The sequence below is a fragment of the Triturus cristatus genome, chromosome 3_2 (genome assembly GCF_964204655.1).
Source record: "Triturus cristatus chromosome 3_2, aTriCri1.1, whole genome shotgun sequence".
NCBI lineage: Eukaryota > Metazoa > Chordata > Amphibia > Caudata > Salamandridae > Triturus > Triturus cristatus.
In genome coordinates this window covers 133,138,074-133,160,705 of record NC_140584.1, presented here as the reverse complement: position 1 = coordinate 133,160,705, position 22,632 = coordinate 133,138,074, and the positions used below count along the sequence as shown (strand labels likewise).

General features: G+C 45.7%; 1 protein-coding gene across 7 annotated transcripts in view; it reads right to left on the bottom strand.

Annotated features, from left to right (window-relative positions):
* The window catches only part of NCAM1 (neural cell adhesion molecule 1), a 723,973-nt gene that overhangs the window by 370,274 nt on the left and 331,067 nt on the right, over positions 1-22,632 (bottom strand). The window lies entirely within an intron of this gene.

Below are 22,632 nucleotides of genomic sequence, written 5' to 3'. Positions count from 1 at the left end.
CCATTGGTTCACTCCTGTGTCACTCTTCTTTGCTGCCTCCAAACTTGTTCAGGCAGCCGATGCCTCACTTCCGTGAGTACAGTCTCATTACGCTTGCATTCGTCATCTGTAGTTTTGGAGAACTCTTTTAATTGTTCCATTCCGCACTGTCGCTGGGGGGTTGGGGCACTGCACAACAATATTGGTGTGGCAAGCCCTCGAGCCAAGGAAAGCTAATCAAACAATTTGCATCTTAGTTGCTCACTTGAGTGTAATATGAGTTAGATGTTCCTCGGTGCGACACCAACCGGTGCGATACGAAGCAAAGCTTGCTGGCTAACCCAATAAAACAAGACTTGGATGGTAGTCGAATTCACCACAGCCAAAAAACGCAGAACGTTAATGTCCCTGCCATAGTAAAAAATTAGTAAGCATGTCACAGACTCGTGTGTAACAACTTAAAATACCATCTGCAGAAACTCTTATAAAAGTGGTAAATTTTACACTTCCCAACACTATTCTACGCACAGGCCTATGGTACAACTCATTAAACAAACTGCTAGTTGTTAACTGAAGCGTCGTAAAATACATTGGTTGTTAGAAGATATACTTCTATGCTGTGCAATTAATTAATTTCTTCGGCTGCAAAAAAAATAAACTTCAAAAAGACAAGCACAATCACGTTACCGTTTTAGTTCACTTTCAGCACGCAAACACGTCCAGGATGTTTTAAAGGCTGACACTTTTATTTTAGGTGTCTCCCTCGTAAAACCCTCTCAGCTTTAATACAAGTTAATGGGGACAATCAATTTATTTCTAGCTTTGCTGCTATTTAAAAACATCCATTCTCTGCCGAGTTTAAACTATTGGTCATAATCTGATTCTAAAGCAAAATAACATATAATGCTACGCCTTGTTTGTGTTTTAGAGAATGCAGCATAAAATGCTCCACCTTGCCTCCCTCTGTAATTCGCTGCAACCTCAATTTTCTCATCCACTACATATTCGTGTGACTGCCTATTGCTTACCATTTGTTGGTTTCACACATTTCAAAACCACACCACATAATTCGGTATCAAACCACATAATTCAACTCAGCAACACAATTACAAAACACACCATAGAATTCCACATCATAGCACAACATTCAACAGTACACCACTTAATTATACTCCACTACATAGCACTCCACAACCATTCCACATCATTGCACTCCATAACAAACAATCCCACTCCACATAATTCCAATACACTCACTACTACATATTTACTATTCTCATAATTCCAATGCACACCATGCCACTTAACGGCAACACAAAAATTGATTCCACACCACACAATTCGACGCCATATAATTCCACAGCTAAAAATTCCAATCCAACCCACATAACCCCACTACACACCACATGCATACATTCCATAAGACCTAGGTAGAAGACATTTTCATTTACAACGTCAATAGCTCTAACTCAATCAAAGGCGAGACCTATTGCATTTGAATACTTGTTTATTTTGAGAGGGCGCTGCAGCTCCAGTTTGCTAATGAGATGCCCCCTTTTTCTTTCATCTGCTTTTGCACACTTAAAAAAAACACCATGATATATGTCCACCTTACTGGAACGGTAAGTACGCCTGCGTGATGACGTAAGCACACAAATGCCATCATGTGTAGTGCCGCTCGAGGGTCTGGATTTTGTTCCCTGCCGCCTGGACTTAACCTTGTGACCTGTCTCCACGCTGCCAAAGTCGCCACGCTGTGCCCGACACTGGGGAAAGGGCGCGATTGAATCTTGGACTGCTGCTGTGTGAATTCTGCGCACTCGGGACTGCGAGGACCAGGGTGCTGTGCGTAGCGGTGACCAGCTGCACCTGGTCCTCTTCCCGACTCCTCCCCCAACACTTTAATTGGGACTCGCGGCCCCCGCTTCGCGGGAGCCGCTCGAGGGTCTGGATTATGTTCCCTGCCGCCTGGACTTAACCTTGTGACCTGTCTCCACGCTGCCAAAGTCGCCACGCTGTGCCCGACACTGGGGAAAGGGCGCGATTGAATCTGGAACTGCTGCTGTGTGAATTCTGCGCACTCGGGACTGCGAGGACCAGGGTGCTGTGCGTAGCGGTGACCAGCTGCACCTGGTCCTCTTCCCGACTCCTCCCCCAACACTTTAATTGGGACTCGCGGCCCCCGCTTCGCGGGAGCCGCTCGAGGGTCTGGATTATGTTCCCTGCCGCCTGGACTTAACCTTGTGACCTGTCTCCACGCTGCCAAAGTCGCCACGCTGTGCCCGACACTGGGGAAAGGGCGCGATTGAATCTGGAACTGCTGCTGTGTGAATTCTGCGCACTCGGGACTGCGAGGACCAGGGTGCTGTGCGTAGCGGTGACCAGCTGCACCTGGTCCTCTTCCCGACACCTCCCCCAGCTCCGCCCCCCTCTCTCTTATCATCACAGCTCCGACCTCACGCGTTAGCGGGACGCGTGCGGGTCTAACCGCGGGTCGAAGACCGAGCAAAGAGCGGGCCGTTTGAGGCCGTTCGAGAACGGTCGTGATCGGTTGTGGCCCCCCCACTATATCGCACTCACCGGCGTACGGCCCTCGACAGTAGAAGCCACTCTGCCACAATGACTACCAGAGAGACAAGAAGCAAGACATTGCTGGCTGCGGACAAGCCCCAAAGTACCTTGGACAATTATTTCGCAAAGGCTGGTCTTCTACTTATAGATGATATTACGACGTTAGAAAGACGCATCTCCCAAGAAATTGAGTGGGTAAGGAGATCGTCTTTGGGCCCCCTTGCCACTGTTACTACCCCTGAGCAAAGACCTGAATTCAGACAATTATTAGCTGGAAGCATGGGCCCAGATGATCCATCTGATGTAGTCGGGTTAAGCGGTTTCACCGCTTTTGACGCAGAAAGTACTACTCTATCCCCAGTAGACCTAAGCATAACTCCCTTACCCCTACCCAAGTCCGCACAGCCCAACACAGTCCCACACACTAATTTGCCTGCTAGGGAGGGACTTACCCCTGGAGCCCAATTGAGGGAGAGTGAGGGAGCCATACCAAAAAGAAAGAAGTTGGATCAGAATCCACGAGGGGGAAATAGGAAAAGGGACAAAAATCAAATACCATCTGGGGCGGGGAATGCCATAACTACTAAGAGGCAAACTCTTTCACAAGCCAAAGGACCCCCATCTTCCCAAGCATCTACCGAGAAGCCCCGTACCACTACCTTATCGGTTAAGGAGGAGGATGTTACTCTCGCCGATATTCGCAATTTGATGACGATCTTGCTTAAACCGTTGGAGGCACGGCTAGGTAAGATCGAAACCTCCCTCCAGAATATTGCAAAGGAATTGGACTCCTTGTCAGCTGCTCGCCTCAAACTGAGCAAACTACCAGACGAAGGGTCCAGCAGTGAGACGACAAAACCACCCCCCAGGTAAAAAATTGAGCCCCCTCATTGATTTAATGGAACCCCAACCCTCTGCTCCACAATCCAACTTGCAGCCCTTGGGCCAAGCACATAACAAAAGCCCAAGGGAGAAGACGACCGCGACCAGTAGGGAGGGTTCACCTAATGGCGCAAGCAGCAAGCAAAACATAATCAACCTCCCACCCGAGGCTAGCCCATACATAATCATTTTGGCAGGTATCCCCCAATTAAAAGAATCTAAATATGAGTCGGTGGAAGCCCTTAAGAACAAAGTTATTAACTGGCTTTCCATCAATAGACCGCTCCCGGAGGGAATTAGAAGCGAAGTACTGATGGTTAGACGAGCTCCGTGGCTTGGAGGAACAGTGAAATCTATCGATGGCGACTGTGTCCTTGTCAATTTTAGGGACCCCATGATTGTCTCTTATTTATTAAATTGGCCTTACCGGGACAGAGGAACCTCAATCCAAGCTTTACCCCTAGCCTTCTTTTATCCGCCCACATTGCCAGACCAGACAGAGGGTGGGTGGGAACTAGTACAGAGAAGAGGCAGTAGGTGGGGATACAGGGAATGGGCAATCCCACGCCTGACCAGAACATTCTATCCTGACTATCTTCCCATTCAGAACAGATATAGTAGTCTTGACAATGTCGATTGACAGTTTAGATTGGGTAGTAGAGTGTACAGTGGTACTCCACCCCCGGACCAGGAAGCTTGCTTGGTGAATGTAGATACCTCCAATGATAAAGTCAATCGATCTCCTTCTAACACTGACTTAGTTAGCGAGGTGGTGACTCCCCATGTCACTAGTCCTCACTTCAGTACATTCACGGTGCAGCAACCACGTAGGGATTGCCCATTGAACGAACTCAAAGCTAGTATTCACACTCCGCAATTAAAACTATTATCATGGAACCTGGCGGGTTTATCTAGTAAGCTGTACTGCCCTGAATGGAACTCATATGTAACTAGCAGAGACATATGTATGTTCCAAGAAACTTGGGCACGTGAAGAGGTGGAATATACAGGATTTGCCACATTCTTTTCACAGGCGAAATGGCGAGGAATGGGACGCCCCTCGGGTGGGCTTGCAACTTGGGTGGCAGCTGATCTTGGTTGCAGTGCGGCCTTACACCCTCTCACTAAGGAGGACATCCTCGTCGTATTATTGGAATGGCCTAAATCAAACAAACTCTTCCTGATTAATGTTTACTCCCGTCCAGTCAAAATGGGTCAGGAATCCCGTACCATCGAAGAACTTGAAGATGTCCTGAGCCAAATTCCCACCGGCATTCCTTTTATTATAGGTGGAGATTTAAACTGCCACTTTGAGCCACTCCACGATTCTCTGGATGAGTTGGCCGACGAGGAGGATGCAATCTGGTCTATTCCACCATTGAAGGCTCCGGGCCCAAGATCATGGACACCTCTGGCTGTCCAAATTACAACTTTAACTCTAAAATTTGCCGTCCGGGCCTGTAATGGCCGGATAAAATCCGATATTCCACCAAAACCCACGTATAACAGAAGTGGAAGGACATCAAGATTGGATTACATTCTTGTCCCTCTAGCATCGTGGTCCCTTATTACGGACTTTCGCGTCCTTCCTAGGACGGATAGTGACCACGATGCTCTTGAACTGGAATACAATCTCCCTTTCCTTGAGCCCCAGAGTGATCAGAGGCTGCCAACCCACACGGCCCTAGTCCTCTCAAGCAATAGACGCAGAGTGAGATGGGAGAGATTCGTCTCCAAATCTGACAATCTACCCAGGCTTTATGCTAAGGCTATCCCAGTACTCACAAAAGCACTCGCAATTACAGAAGATTGCTGTTCTGCAGAATCTTTGAAAGTGTGGGGTACGTTACACGAAGATTTAATCCTCGCACTATCCGACACTTTTCTTCTAACATCACAGGGGACCAAAAAACGCCCTTCTTGTCCTTCCTGGTACAATTCCACTTGCCGCAAGGCTAAATCCGATCTTGTGGATGCATTGAAGGAGGGGAAGGGGATCGAGGTTATTAGGGCAAGGAGAACTGCCTATAAACATCTGATTGCTCACGCCAAAAAAGAATGGGAGCACGATAAATGGGAGAAACTTAAAACCATCCTCGCACGAGGTGACTCACGTACATTTTGGTCCCTTGTAAATACTGGAACTGAAGGCCAAACTAGTGCAATTGAGCCGAACATCGCAGCCACTGTCTGGCAAAACCATTTTAAATCACTATACTGCGCCCCCGATGCTCCCAGATCTGATTCAATTATTTCTATTCCGGTAGAGTCAAAGGGCCTCCCATTCACGCTAATCGAGGTTCAAGAGGTAATAGCTAGGCTTGCATCAGGAAAGGCACCCGGTCTAGACGGTTTACCTGGTGATCTATTCAAACACGAACCTGTAGTTTGGGCACCATACTTACTGACCCTATTTAACTCCATCTTGGCCGGTATGGAGATTCCAAGCACATGGTTGGGCGCAGAGATCGTCCCAATATTTAAAAAGGGATGCCCTCTGCTCCCCTCCAATTATAGACCAATTAGTCTAATCGATGTTCCCCAAAAATTGTTTGGTAGATTAATACTAAACCGTCTTCAGGCCTGGATTGCGGAGCGTGAAATATTGAGCCCGTACCAAGCTGGGTTTAGAGAGGGCGTGTCAACGACAGATCAGATCTTCCGATTTAATCTTTTATATTGGAAGACCGCATTAATTGAGGGTGGTACTCTGTATACGGTCTTCGTGGACCTACGAGCGGCATTTGATTTGGTACCTAGGGAAAATTATGGACCGTTTTAAATACCATAGGTGTCCCGGCTGACATTCTATCAATGCTGATGAGCCTGCATCAGGGCAATTTCGCCAAGGTTCGTTGCGGCAGAGGGGGAGCCCTCTCTGAAAGTTTCCCCGTGGACACAGGGGTGAGACAGGGTTGTGTGCTCGCTCCGACCCTGTTCTGCCTCTTTGTGAACGGGGTTATAAGCTTCCTGACAGGCTTAAGCAATACCGATGCACCGAAGCTGAACGGCAGCAGGGTCCCGGCAATCATGTTTGCTGATGACACCCTGCTGCTGTCCAAATCCCCCATGGGTCTGCAGCGTGTGTTGGATGGGTTTATGGACTTCTGCGAGGGGCGTGGACTGGAAATCAACGCAAGTAAAACCAAGTTTATGGTCTTCAACCCACCCCTCTCATCCCGCCCAAACCCTATCCTGGTCTCCACTTTTGAATATCTGGGGGTAACCCTCAACCAAACCATGACTTGGGACTCGCACATGATTAAGGCAAATTTAAAACTAGCCCAGCTAACGGGCGGTATACACAGGATGGTATCCAGGTCTTCCTATAAACCCTTTGCCCCCCCCCCCTCCATATTTACAAAACCCAGGCTAGAGGGGCAGTAACTTACGGAGGTGAGATATGGGGGCATGCAGCAAGTAACAAACTTCTGATTATTGAGAACAACTTTATCAGACAATTGGCTGCTTTACCAGCTAGCACCCCACTCCTCCCTCTAAGACTTGACCTTGGCCTACGGCCAATCACAGTGGAGTTAGGACTCAAACCACTAACCTTCTGGCGCAGATTATGGAGTTCGCAGGATCTATCTAGCTATAGAGCAGAACTTGTAGATATCCTGCGCCTCCCCAAAGCTGTTCAAATACCTTGGCTTAAATATATAAAGCACTCTCTTGAAATGATGGGGAAACGTGAAATGTGGTCCGACCCAGTAATTGCCTGCGCTGCTATCTCTCGTAGATCTCTAGCAAAGGCATATTACGAGTACAAGCTGCGGGCCTTAATTGAGCCCTTACGCCAAGAATCCTTATCCAAACACTTCCTCCACATCAAAGATCATTATCACCTGGAACTAGTTTTTGATGATGTAGGACCACCGATGACAAGGAAGTTATATTTGCAATGGCGATATGGGTCTCTCCCCCTGAGGGCATACACCGAACATTGGTCTAACAAGCACACTACACCTAATTGTCATGTATGCCCTCTTTGGAGAGAAGATGAGCTGCACATTATGTTCTTCTGCCCTGCTTACAATAAACCCAGGAGTTATTGGCTTGTCCCTCTCCTTAGGAACTTAGGCTTTAGGAAATACTACCCTGCATATAGAATTTTAAAGTCCGATCTCTCCGCACCTATTGTTTTTGCTGTTGCAAAATTTTTAACTTCAATGTGGTTCATTCGAAAACGATTAATTATGCCCAAGGATACCATTTGTGAAGTATGAAATGCTTTTATTGATGTGTAATGGTTTTAGTAACCACCTCTTTTATTCTTTTAAGTGTTATACCATTTTATGCATGTTGTTCTCTTTTATGGTCCATAGTGACCGAAATAAAGATTTTTGATGATGATGATGATCATGTGTAGTGGCTTATTTTTGGTTTTGCCAATGCTGTTCTGCATCTACAGACAAGCATTAACATGCCTATAAAGTTAAAGACATGACTATTGGGACTGGACGGGACCCGTTTCAAAGTAAGTTTTTAATTGCTGTTGGGTTGACGACCTGGCGGGAACCTGTCTCACTTAAATTCCGCTCATAAGTATCATTTCACTGGGTCTTTCTACAAAACCTCTAAGATTGAATTTGTTCAAATCACCTTACCTTGCTTAATGCTGGAAGATTAGGGGTGCAACATTGCAACATTCCACACGATGGCAGCATTGCACATGAAATGAAACAACGTTTCTGTTACCGGCAATCTGCGGTCTGGCGTGTCTAATCTTCACTCACTGTAGTGCGGCTGGAATAAATTATATCCCTTTTTATCACACCACACTCCTTTATCTGTTACCGTGTATTTACTCTATGTCAATACTGTTCCGGGAACAATGGTTCTAAAATTCTGTCTTCCTGCCTTGCGAGACAAGCTGCTGCATTAATCTATAGCAGCTACCCCTCCTCTGCCCAGGAGAAACACGTTCTGCAACGACCAATGGTACACCTTTCTTTAGGGCCGCACTCTACATCATGTACAAGGCCAGCAGTCACACCGACACACAAACAGCCATCCTTAGGGGCATACTCTGCATCACTTACAGGGCCAGCTACACAGACACATCTCTAACCATCTTTAGAGTCCCATCCTGCGTCATTGACAAGGCAAGTCACACCGACACACATACACCCATCCATAGGGGCACGCTGCATCATTTACAAGACCAACCACACCAAATTGCATACACCCATCCATGTGGGCACGCTGAATCATTTACAAGACCAACCACACCAAGTTGCATACACCCATCCATACGGGCACACTGCATCATTTACAAGACCAACCACACCAAGTTGCATACACCCATCCATGCGGGCACGCTGAATCATTTACAAGACCAACCACACCAAGTTGCATACACCCATCTATAGGGGCATGCTAAATCATTTACAAGACCAACCACACCAAGTTGCATACAACCATGCATAGGGGCACGCTGCATCATTTACAAGACCAACCACACCAAGTTGCATACACCCATCCGTGCGGGCACGCTGCATCATTTACAAGACCAACCACACCAAGATGCATACACCCACACATAGGGGCTTACTGCATCATTTACAATACCCACCATGCCAAGATGCTTACACCCATCCATAGGGGCACACTGCATCATTTACAAGGCCAACCACACCAAGTTGCATACAGCCATGCATAGGGGCACGCTGCATCATTTACAAGACCAACCACACCAAGTTGCATACAACCATGCATAGGGGCACGCTGCATCATTTACAAGACCAACCACACCAAGTTGCATACACCCATCCATAGGGGGCACACTGCATCATTTACAAGGCCAACCACACCAAGTTGCATACACCCATCCATAGGGGGCACACTGCATCATTTACAAGGCCAACCACACCAAGTTGCATACAGCCATGCATAGGGGCACGCTGCATCATTTACAAGACCAACCACACCAAGTTGCATACACCCATCCATGCGGGCACACTGCATCATTTACAAGGACAATAATACCCACAAACATACTCCGTATCGTTTACAAAAAAGTGTATTGTCCTGACGGGTACTACTGATTTGAAGTTCACTGGGGTGATATTGTTGTGAACAATATTTGGGTCACATTACTTACGTAAGACAATATTTTGACACTGATATACTGCCGCCAATCACGCACTGCTGAAAAAGGCCCTTTATAGACCCGGCAGCAGGCGCAGGCCAAAAAGAGGGCCAACTCTTTTAGCCGTGGGCATACCCTGAGGCCCGAGTGCTATAATGCTATTACAATGTTCACCTCAGCGAGGGCCGAATGTTCTCAAGTAAACAGAGAGAAACACTGGAGAGTTGGAGCAGAACTTATCTTCCGGCGTTATTGCCCATTTGCCACTGTCTTCAATGCAGGTTCCAACATCCTAATGGCCTGTCTCTGCATTATGGCCCCCTGCCACGGCTTTACTGGTTGTTAAACAGTCTTAGCAGGAGTTAAAGACTAGAATCTCAGGAGAAGGCCTTGGACCATGGGGAGAGCTGATAACAAGTGGGAAAGCCCAAGGCAGAACGGCTACAATGCTGTACAACTATTAAACCCTCTGAGGGAAGAATGTTATAAACTAAACAGTGTAAAACAAAAAGGAAAACAAAGCGATGTTCAAGCAGAGAGCCCGCATGGACCAATATCTGCCCTACGCTATTCCACTGTCTTTAGCGGAGTTTTGATCATTTCAATGCTCTAAAAAAACCTGTGGAAAAACAAAACAGATGCTGAGACATCTCTGGGTGGAATGCTCACCCCACCCACCTACCGCACAGCCAGCTTTCTCTGGGACTTTCAGGATCCATCGGGTCAGATGTTTCCCAAGCAGCAGGTAGTCCTCAATGGATGTCAGAGTCCTTAGAAAAAACTTCCAACAAAATGCTTCAAATGACCTACAGCGTCTTGACAAACCAAGATAAATCTGTAACACCGGCTGAGGTAACGATATGCTGAGCTCAAAGATCAAATGAAAACACAAGACAAGAAAAAAGGGGAGGGACAAGGTAGCATGCGCCTTCAAACTAGAGTCCTGTGGAGCTGTCTATGTTCCAAACCCTCCTACGTTCTCCTCCTTGCCTGCCCCCACCTCAACATTGAACTCTAGTGCCTGGACTGGGCCTCTCCATCTCCAGTGAGAAGGCCTCCGGTGGACCTCACTTGGTGATGCGCCTGTAGTCGTTCACCAGTGAAGGCTGGTGGGCCGAGACTGCTAGACTGGCCGCGTCACACACTATGGGGCTTATTTACAAGCCCCTTGCGCCACCTGTACGTCACTTTTCCCATGTTATAAAGGACGCAAAAGTGGCGCAAGGGACTTGTAAATAAGCCCCTGTAAGTATATATATATATATACAGATAGGGTGACCAGACATCCCGGATTTGCCAGGACGGTCCCAGTTTTACACCAGCTGTCCCAGGAGATTTCAAGAAATTTAGCTCATGACCCGGTTTTTAAAGAGGGTCGACTGAAAATGGCGGGAGGTGCTTTTTTATGTTTTACAAAGCAGGGAGAGTTAACAGTTGTTTCAAGAAATTAATTTATTTAACAGGCAAGCTACCGGGTTTTAAAATTGCATTTTATGTATGTTATTACTGCCTGTTCTGTAATTCTCTGCTGAGGAGCGTTGTCATTCTGTGCGCTCGCTTGAAGTAAAATTGTAGTCCTTCTTCTATTTTCATGAAATGTCCCAGTTTTTGGCTTTAAAATTCTGGCCAGCCTATCTATACATCACTGAGAAACATAAGCGATCACAATGCCTCTGTGCATGCTGACGGTGCTGCTGGCTGCGAATGCATATTCAGAAATAAAATGCTGCTTCTGACAAACACAACATTAGAATTCCCTGGAGTTTATAGATTTCTGATCGCTCTAGCTCTCTATTGTAGTTTGCTTGCTTTGCAGGAAAAATCAGATGGCAAAATAATTACTAAACATGGATTTCGCTGTAGGAACCTTGTCGCACAAACAAGAGCAGATGACAGACCGAGCCTGAACCCTTGAAACCGTGCCTGCAAGAGCCGACGTGTCGCGCATACACACGGGCCGGCTTCAGCAACAATTACCCCGAGTCGTCAATGCGGATGAATACAAGGTGAACAGATGGAAGACAGCGCCAAGAACAGAACCGTCCCTCTCCTTTCAAAACAGTCAATGCCCGGCGACGAGGCCAAAACAGCGGCTCACATATCAAGTAGGCACTGCCTGCCATGCTTCAGCGCTGGTTTACGGAAGTAACTGCAGCCGAGCAAGACGCCATTATACACCCTGGGGCAACACAAACAAGCGGCGGCAAAGCCAGAAGGTGTGGCATTGGTGGCATGCCTTTTGGCTTTGTCAGTGCTTGTTTTTTATATTGTCATGTTTTTTGTAAAACGTTACTGCTTGGAAAGCTGCCATGCCCCCCCTCAATCTAAAAAAAGAATTAGCTAAAAGCAAAAAATATGTTTTTGTCTTGAAAAGCACACAGTGCCAAAGTGCTATCTAGCACTTTATTGAACTACTTTAAGTGTGGAAGTGCTCCTTCTAAAAGGCCGGACAGTCTTCACTCAAAGTGAAGTTAGTCAATGGCTGAAGTGGGCAGACCCACTGCCCATTCTGGTGTGGGCGGAAGGAAAATATAAATGACACACCAGCAGACCAATGGACGAAGAGAGCTGGCTGAAAGCCACTATAAACAAGTATATAATACATATAATTTTAGTAAATCAGAAGGTCTTAGCTAACTCTGGACATACACACCACTGAATAGAGAAAACCAGACGCCAGCCACAGGAAAAAATACCCAGCCAGACTTACAACAAATCAGAATTTCACTGACAACTGCTGCTGCCAGTGGGGTTTCTTGTATATCTGTGATTCAGTTAGATGGTCTCAGATTTGCTCCCGGGGGATTTGCTCTGTTTACTGGGAATGAGTGCACCCCCTCAGGAAAATCTCCCCTCAATTTGGCACATATGTTGGCTTGCACCAAGGTGGTGCGGTTAAGTAGCGATGGGCTGGCCCAGCAAGTCAGGCATAAGCGTGCGGGCAGGACATTACAACCATAAATGTGGAACAAAAAAGATAAAAGATGGAATTGAGGCGGGGTTTTGACAACACGATGTCCTCATTACGTGGATTCAGGTCTTCTCTAGGAGGTACAGAAATCCTACAAATATGCACTAAACCATTAAAAAAAGTACAAGAAGTCCCCACTGGCTCGGAGCCCTCAGCTTTAAAAATGGGAAGTGCTGACAATTTACTAAATGTAGCAGTACTTTGACGACTTGCTTGGGTTCCCCCTTTAATACTTTGTATTAAGAGCTGGGTAACCCGGGAGGCGGGTCATGCTAGAACTTGTATCGCTGATTGCTTGTCTTTTGATAGGGTAGACCAGGTTCCTTGGCTCTCCTATTTGAGGATAATCTTCAAGACCCTAGGCCTCCAAGAACTCTGCATGAATCCACATAAGACTACGCTTAAATAAGAAGTAGCAGTCAAACAGCGGTATCGAAATTACTGTAGGAACTTGCATCCGGAGAGGGCCCAGTTTAAAGAGTCGATTGTTGGTTGCTCCTCGGTATCAACAAGAAGGATTTTGGAACCTTACTTAGACTGGATTGTGAACCATACTCATTGTTTTTATCTTACCCTTTTTAGATTATACACATTGCACTTTAAGTTTGCTTTGCCCCTGCAAGCTCCTTGGCAACATAATTTACCTCCTTGCCGCTGAGATAAGACTCTAAGCAAAGTACAAGTCACTTTACATCGTTTTGCATCTTGTTTTCAGCCCCTCAGTGCTCTTTTGTGGTCCCTGGTTTATGCAGCACAAACCTGAGACAGCACGAGGAGGGGCATATGTTTTTGCAGCGTCTTGGTTCAACAGATATTTGCTACGCAATTTGTAATTTCATTGAGTGCCTTTTATTATTAGGAAAAGCTATAAATTCTGTGATGCTGGTATGTGCTGTGCTTTGAATATGAAGATGTTATCATTTGTCGCTGTTTTTTTACATTCGCTTGATATTTATCCATTCACTCTATATTTATGTTTTTTCTTTAATGGCTTTTCGCAGAATAACGACTCTATTGACTTGACTTGAACTAAATGCTGCATTAAGCCCTATATTTAAAATACCTTGACCTTGATCTCCACTTTTTTCATCAAAATACATAGATTCTAGGCCAACAAAAATAGGACAATCTAGGTCATAGGGCCATGTATAGAACACTTTACACCAGGCGACATTAACTTCAAATCCATGTTCTCCAATTTGTAAAAGTTAACCAGCAGTGAATATCTGACAGAATTCCCTTATATCACACGTTAACACATAAAACATGTTCTCACTAAAATGTTACTCATAAAAAACAAAGGAGAAAAAAAATGCCACAGACACTTTGAGGTACATTCTTTCTCTCTCACTCTGTGTGTAAATATACAATTACTCTCTGCCAGATGGAAGCTTCGACTAGAATAGCTGAAATCACACATTACTTGTATTTTTATTCGCCCAGGCTGGATACAGGAATGCAAATGGATTTCCAGGCTGTTCTGTGAATGAACTGTTTTGGGCTTACTATACTGTGCATGTTGTGTGTGACTGCGCACTGCCGTGCAGCAGGTTTCAGTTTCAAATCCCTTCGGGATAACCTAGAGTCAAGCTGGCTGGGACGTGCGGATGCCAACCGAGGCCAGACTGAAATCCGGTGCCCCAAGCACGTGCGCGCTTGGCAGCTTCCTGGACGGCATTTCAGGGGCCTCGCAATGCATTCTGTGAGCTGTCAATGGAGGAATGGAGGAATGGGGGCTGGCACACACGGACGGCCAATGAGCTGCGTCAGCCGCTGACCTGTCCTTCAAGACAATGGATGCGGCTTACAAGAAGCTTAGGCCGTCCAGACACACGGTCATCTTCGATCTGCGGTATCCCGTTGTTTGGTGTTAGTACGAGGCATACGCGTGTGGCAGTCAGTAAAATATTTACGATTACGCAATGGCTATACCGCAATAAATCTGTAGAGACTGTTAGGGTAATTGATCAATTGGACCTCTGTTCTTCATGTAAAAAGCAAGGCACTTTCCACTCACACGTAAAATGCAAGGCACTTTAAACACATCGAATCACTTATTCCCAGGGCTTTAAGTGGGCCGGGTCTCACCGGTGCGGACCACCGGCAGTATGTTACAGGGGGGCTCGAAACGGGTCTCTATCGGGCTCTGTTTTGTGCCCTGGATTACAGTGACAGCAGGCACATCGAGGTGCGCTGCTCACAGTGCTCACTTCTCACTAGTGGAGAAGTTACGGTATGACGTCATGCCAGGTGAGCGTTGTAGGGGTAGGGAATTCCTTTAATGATAGTCATTGTCTCCCTGGATTTCCCTTCTCTTTTTGAAACTAAGGAGCAGCAACACCGTCGTGGTGTCACCAGGGCCTTAAGTGGAAGCTTTTTCAATATTATATACAAGCCATTGTTGCTGCTTATTTATCTTATGCAACTAACAACCACTGACAAAGCCAATAGTCCTGACTTGTTGTAGGGATGATGTTACTTGTATCATATATCTGGATACAATGACAGAAACAGCAAAATACAAGTCGGGCGGCACACTATGCTAAGCAAAGATTTTTAGCTTCCCTGTTTTTAGGCAACGCCCTTAATTACAGTGGCCACGCCCCTTTCAGAGACCCCCCAGTTTTTCCTTCCCACTTAAAGCCCTGCGTTGTTATTCTTACTCAAAGGGATACAATGCAATGACTGTGGGAAAAAGCACTGCAAACATTTGTGAATATCACAAAGCTAGAAATCTTCTGCCTGCTCACCACACACCGGCACTTGCACACCTATTTTCATTTCTCCCGCCTCAAACTTAGGACGGTAGAAAACTGGACCTGGTCGGAGATCTTCTACTTTGCTAGTGATAGAGGGGCCAGAATGGTCTGCAGATCCTGTAATATTGGGGTCTGTGGATTGTCGTAGTCAGTGTCACTTCCAGCTCACATAAGTGTCAATGAAAGGGCAATGGCTAGAGACTATTTGGCAGCTCTGCAAACAGCATAAGAACAAGAAACCTCCTAGCTTCTGGGAGTGGGTGGCTTTTCTGCAGCACAGCAGGGTTGCCTCCATGCTGATGTTTATTGTGAGTGTGTCCCAAGCAGTGGTTCTTGGATTGCAGTCTCTCCCTCCTTTTGAGCTGTAAGATATTTGTGGGCGTGGCTTTGGTTTGATAGCCATAGACAGACAGCATAGGCTGAATAGTGTGTTTTCTTGGCCAGATATTTAAGGGTCTTCATGTAGCTGCATGAGTGGGTTCGGTAAGACCCTTGAAGTGACTGCGGGCGTTGACCAGGAGACGGAGGAGTGAATTTAGAGTGAATGAGATGGAGTCCAAGGGCTTCCTTGCAGTAAGGTATCTGAATGAGCCGTTGAGATTACCCTAGAAAATTCAGGTTTGGCAGATTGAGCTTGGCTTAGACTTGGGTAGTGGGACTAGGGAGGTGGGGTATTGCTGCCGTCCCTATGGAGCATTTATTTTTTTAGGGAGTGAGGGGATTGGGAAGAAGCTGCTAAGGCACACATAAAGGATAAACCTGATCTTTTTTAAGGGAGTTTTATATAGCGCGACCTAAACCCGGTATCGAGGGAGACTCCCAGATGTCAGACACACTGTTGACTGACCCAAGATGGATGGAGTCGGCTGAATGCATGACACTTAGGCAGCAGTCTAGCAACCATGAATAGGAGGAATCTGTAGCGCTGGCAAATAGCAATCACAAAATTTCATCTAAAACACACATTCATTTCCAAAGGAACTTAAGTATTCTTCCTGTCGACCTCCCCTGAGAAGTGCTTCACACCCAAATGGCAGAAGACATAATTATCACAAAATCAAGGTTGAAAGAAAGTTTTAATTTTTCATATCAGCCCTTAGTTAGATTGCAACATTTTTTTTACAAGTGTTTTGACATCAGCACTGCCGCCTTCATTTACTCAGAAAAGCAGGACTCAATACTGGCCAACTCTGACAGAGATATTAAAGCTGCAAAGTATTTATCTCTCGGCATGTGTGCTATGCCCCAGAGATAGCAAGCAGCGAGAGCAGATTTCGCAGCTTTCCCGAACGGTGCAGATTACTGTTGTAGGCGATAAGGAAAGAGCAGGGGCGGGCGGAGGAATCCGGGGATTTTTGAATCTGGTGCCACGGCGGCTTGCTGAAATGAAGCAATCACTTCTTACTGGAAAGCAATGTTTGCTGCAGCAAAGCATATCTGGGTTCTGGCACATCTTTTTGCTGTGATTCCTCGATCCAATAACATGGCGGAGGCATACCCCATGCTACTAATGCACCCTGAAGCAACAGTACCTCCGAGCTACATCTCCTGAGCCTATGTACAACGTTCTATTTCTCTTCTTAAAATCAAAACCCGCACATGGTGACGTATACAATCGTAGAGTGAGGGAACCAGCTTCTTCAGCGGATAATTATGCAAGTACTAGAAGCCGTTATCCAATCAGCTGCAAGCTTTTGGAATACCACAAATGCATGTAGTGCACTTGAAGACTACTGAGAAGAGAAAGAGTAATGAAAAAGAAGAGAAGAAAACTGCAAAACATGAGCTCAGTGAGATTTTACATGTCTTCAAGCAAGATGGACTCCTCTGGATTGGTTCCCTACTCCCTTGTTAAAGGAAGGCGTTAGTCCAAGGTTGACTGCAATTCTCTCGTGGAAGACGGGGGCTCAAGCGCATGGAGGTGCGTCACAGAGGGATAAAGGCGATGGGCACCCTCAACAACTATCTGGAAGGACAGAAAGGATGTTCTGACCCAGGGCTATTGAAGGCAAAGACACAAAAATGGAGTACTTGTAAAGGAGGGTGAAAACAATTCTATATGATCTGCAGACATAGAAGACACCAAGGAACACATGGACGGTTTGCAAGGAGTAAAATCAGCAGTTCACCGCACAGGAAGTCTTTTGCGGCTGAAGATTTAGTAGAGTAAAAGACTAGTCATCTGAAAGACAAGTAACAACGACTGAAAGAGCATCAGACTATTTGGAGCCATTACAAACGTATAAGAGCAAACGAAGGCACCAACAACAACCCACAGCACACATGCCGGAAATTCCAGCTCGCTGTTGAACAGGTTTCTATTGAATCTAGCTGCATCAAAATGGTTTAGGAATTGAAATATGTATGCCCTGTGGAAGAAAGGGAAACTCTATGGATTAAGAAAAAGCCAACAGACACCAATAACCAATTCCAAAATATAAATGATAAGAGCAAAAAGAAGTTCTTCACTGAACAAATAAAGAAAAGATTCAATTGGGTCCGACAGAAACTATTATTAACTGTTCAACTGGAACCTCTGAATGGACTTTCAACTAGGGACAGCCGTCCATCTTTCAAAGGATACACAATGGTTAGAAAGACCTTTTACTTTGGAAGCCTACATGGGCCTCACACCAAAGGCGCCAGCTTTTCAAATAACGTCCACATAATCTCCTGCTAATCTCACTTGTTTACATCCCACTAGCCATCTAGGTATGTAACACGTCTCTTGCTTGCAGCAGAACTGCAAAACTTACACCAACTAACATTTTGTAAAGATTTGAAATCCCACCTCTTTCTGTGAATGACTTGAGTAACCAAGAGCTCAGTTATTAAAGGAAACACAATGGCTGATGGTTCATTGGAAAGAATGTGTATCACATCTTGAACAACAAGGTTCCTAGAACTTCTGCGATTAATAATTTACCCAAAATCCACACAGGCCTCACAAAACCACCAGGATGACCAACTGTATCTAGGGGTGGCTCAGTACTCGAACCCCTCGGTAAATAGAGCAATCTCTTTATAAAATAATGTGTCCTCTCCACCAGATCTTATGGAAAAGACAGCTCTGACCTCATTAGCAGGGCTGGAAGACCTCACGTTTGAACCCCCAAAAGAAGGCTCAGTCACTATGGACATAGCATCCTTATGCACCAATAATTCATATGCAGAAGCCCTTATAACTATTAGACACATCTGCACAAGCATCCCCAGCCCACACTGGTCCCTACTTAGTTCAAAATGTAACTACTGAAAGAAGTTCTATCTCACAGCTATTTTAAATTATCTTTAATTGTAAATTAAAGGAAGCTTAATGGGTGCTTGTTGTGTGCACTTCTAGCAAATACTTACTTTTTATATTATTTTGTATTATTTTTTTTTAGAAACAGTGCATTTCTTCACTAGCGTCAATAAGGTAGGATACATACATACATGTTACTGTGTCAAACAAATATTTATCGTCGAATGGTGAAGAGTACCATGACTAGGATCAACGACTAGCACCAAACTACAAACACTACAGGAGCGGAGTTAGTCTAGTGCCTTCACTTGCCCCCACTTATTGTTGGAGAAAGAATAGTTAAATGTAACTGAAAGGAAGGTCATCATGTAAAAATGTTAGTAAAACCCTTTCACAATAAAAGTGGTTTTGACCTATTCCTTTAACTAAATACACCTTGACCCAGAAAGGCTGGAGTGCTTGACAGAGAAGTTCATAGGTCGTGAGTTTTGGCACAAACATCCATGGACAAACAGACACTTTGTGCAAAGCATGGCTTGTCTGGGTACTCCAGAAGGTGTTTATCTCGGACTTGAGTGGAGCAGGATCCCTTTTTAATGGGACTTTGTTTGACTTCTGAGAACAAAATGAACTTTGAATGTAAAGACACAAAAAATGCACTGTTGGACTAAACAGTGATGGATTATTGGATTAAATAAAGCTGGCAGACTATTTTGCATATGAGCTCTAGGCACATCACTCTGATGGCGAGGACAGCTCTCGGGACTATTATATGTTGAAGTGAAATCTTCAACCTCTCTCAAAGTAAAATAGTGGATACCAACACAGACAGATCAGTAGTGGAGGGATATGAAGCTATGAATTAGCTAATTTGTATTCACCCTGCTAAAAATAAGGGGTGGCAAATGCCACACAGCCCATATGGCGGCAGGATATTATCATCTAGAGGTTCCCTTACTTGAAATAATCCTAAAAGGAAGGCGTGGGCAGATTAAAAAAAGACAACTGTCCAGTGTCTTTGCTACCTACTAAATAGATGCCACATAAAACATTCTCTTGGGCTAGAAACAGACCCTTGGTGAGACGATGGGTGTCTTGAAAAGCCAGAGAGGGAAACTCACCAGACATGGCCTTTCCTTTCTGTGCTCAACTATACCCCTGCCTTATTAGTATACATATTTTGTACTAATGGGAGAGATGGTGGAAACATACTCACATCCTAAGCAGACATGTTACGGCTATCATTTACAAAACTGTGGCTGGGAGGCTGGAGGCAGAACACGGGATTTCCATAAAGTGGAATTAATTCTTGTCAAAGCGCTCGCTCACAAGAGAATATTTAATGAGTAGAAAAAAATATTTTTATTTTAGTAACATGATTCTAAGAAAAGATCTGACTGTGATCGGGTCACGAGAAATGCTTATCCAAATGAATGTTAGAAGAATCTGTGGTCTGGAATGACATCCCTAACCCTCCTTTTCTGAATGCCATGACCATCAGCAGAATGGAAGCAAGCCTGCCCAGGAATGTAATATCGCAGTTTATTACCTCCTCAACTAAAAACCAGCAAGGCATACAATGCATGCTAAGCAGATGAAAGTAATGTACGGTTTATTACTATGATTCGGGGAATAGAGAGGGGCGTCGTGGCTCTACTCAAGGATGCACCTGTCACTCATCATGGCCGCTTCCCACGCTGAACATTGGGTCTAAACAGAATATCCTACTGGATGCTAAAGCACCCACAAATATATTATAAAAAAAGAACATAAACAGTCTTGATCGTGTGTGCAATATTTGCTTCGAATTTGGGGGCTCTGGGCCCTCAATCACAGGGTGAGGAGAAGTCAGAGCTGCACCCCTGAGAAAGGTGGGTACAAGGGCCCTGCCTCTTCCAGATCCAGGCCGGGCTTCAGGCCAAAGTGGACATATCGATATGAAGTGGTCCTGCAGGAGACACTAGACATGCGCCGTTGTCTCTTGTTTACCCAGAGGAGGTGTTGCTTGTCTTGCGGGACAGACATGAGGTCATGCAGTCGGTAAAATCATACTTTAATTTAGGGTACTGTAAATCAAGGCTTTGAAGGGTTTGGTGTATTGAAGCAGCGGTGCTGCGGTTGATCTTCTACTTGCCATTAAGCAAGGCCACTGGAATTATGCGGCAGGGAAAGGCCAAATTATGTGGCAGGGTTGACTAAACAATGCAGCAAGAAACGGCAAATGATGTGGCGTAATGCAACACATTTTTTAACAGTATTACTTCATTCTTTTCTCATGTTTACACTTGTCAACACTGTCTGGGCATAGGTTGCAGCTCGCTAGTACCACTTTAACACCCGAATACAGCAATAAGCAACACAAAGGTGGCCTGTCAACTTTTGCAAAGACCCTTCCACAGCGCGGCAAAAAGTGTCACTGAGTTTATAGTGACTTTTGAACCGTCTGAGCTAAGAACACATTTTTCTTGTTAAAATCTGCAGATTGTGCAGCAGATGATGAATTGTGTGGCAAATTTATTATTATGCTAAAAACGCGGTGGCCGCACAATCACATAATTCCAGTGGCCCAAGCAAAGTCAGCTGCCTCTGGTTCTGGGTTGCGCTGGAGGATTTGGGGCTACCAGGTGCCTCTGTTACTGAGCAGTTCATGGGGCTACCAGGTGCCTCTGTTACTGAGCAGTTCATGGGGCTACCAGGTGCCTCTGTTACTGAGCAGTTCATGGGGCTACCAGGTGCCTCTGTTACTGAGCAGTTCATGGGGCTACCAGGTGCCTCTGTTACTGAGCAGTTCATGGGGCTACCAGGTGCCTCTGTTACTGAGCAGTTCGTGGGGCTACCAGGTGCCTCTGTTACTGAGCAGTTCATTGCTGAGCGAAGTGCAGCAGTAGCGTAACGATGACACGATGACAGCTGGGAGCTCTTAGAAAAGGATATTGGGCCACATTCAAAAGGGTGCATTTGGTTGCAAGCATACATTTACGACCAAATGTACCTGTTTTATGCATGCCATGACTTTACGAAGGGATTCCAGCAGGAGTAAAGTCATTTATTGTGTGGAGACCTCCACCACGAGCGCGAAGCACCTACGAAAAGCTCATCTGTGTGTGCGTGAACGTGCGTGTGTAATTAAGACAACTTACAAACAATGATATTTATCTGTACTAAGGCGGTTTTAGCATCTGAGCTTCAAGCCTGTAGCACATGTCAGTCTAACAGTTCGAGTGGCTTTGTTTATTCCACTGCAGGCACAAGTTCTGGCCTATATTATTGCAACTGCGTTTCCACTGAAGTAGCGCCGCTGCAGCTGACGTCCTGAACAGCACCGACCTGAGACCCACCGAATCACTTGAATCAAGTTCGCCATAATAATAAAACACGAACATTACTAAGTGGAGTGAAAAATCGATGCGCGGCAAACGAGCCACCCTGTCAGTAACTTCTGCTTTCAAATCGGCTTTGTGTTGTTGTTGCTGCTACTGCAAAGTGACGCACACAAGGTTCAGCAATGGAGAGCTGATCTCTTCCAGCCCAAAGAGCCTGCACGGATGCCTGTTGCCATAGCAACCCTTCTCTCTAATCCCTTACCAGGCAGCCGCGAGAGCTGTGGGTCGCTTGGGGGGATGTCAGAATGTGACGTAGCAGAGGACAGGAATCATGACTTGCCCCTTGAGCACTTAGGTGGGGGAGGGGGCGGGGGGTCTGCAGGCTCGGCTGGGCGGGGAGCGCAGATGAGGTTATTCTATGGATCTAAGATATATTTTTTTAAAAACTTCCTGTGCGGCGAAGGCCTGCGGACGCGTTACAAAATGACAAATGAAATCACGCACCGCCCTTGAGAGGTTAGTGAATGATATGAAAATATGTGCTACGAGGAGAATATGGTCGTATTTCGCGTCTAAGCATCGTAGCCATACACAGAGCATTCTTATTACCGCCCAGAATAGTGTATACAGAAAATAACACGCCCGGTCACGGCAGCTGAGAAACCGTGAAGGCTCCATTTACCAGCTCAAAAACGTCTGAAATGTATGTATGTGTCCTGCACTTTCCAATGAACCATTCGCAGAGGAGGCTTGTGTCTGTTCTTTTAGACGAGGCGAGGAGAGGATTGTATGACCCAGGATAGAGCAGG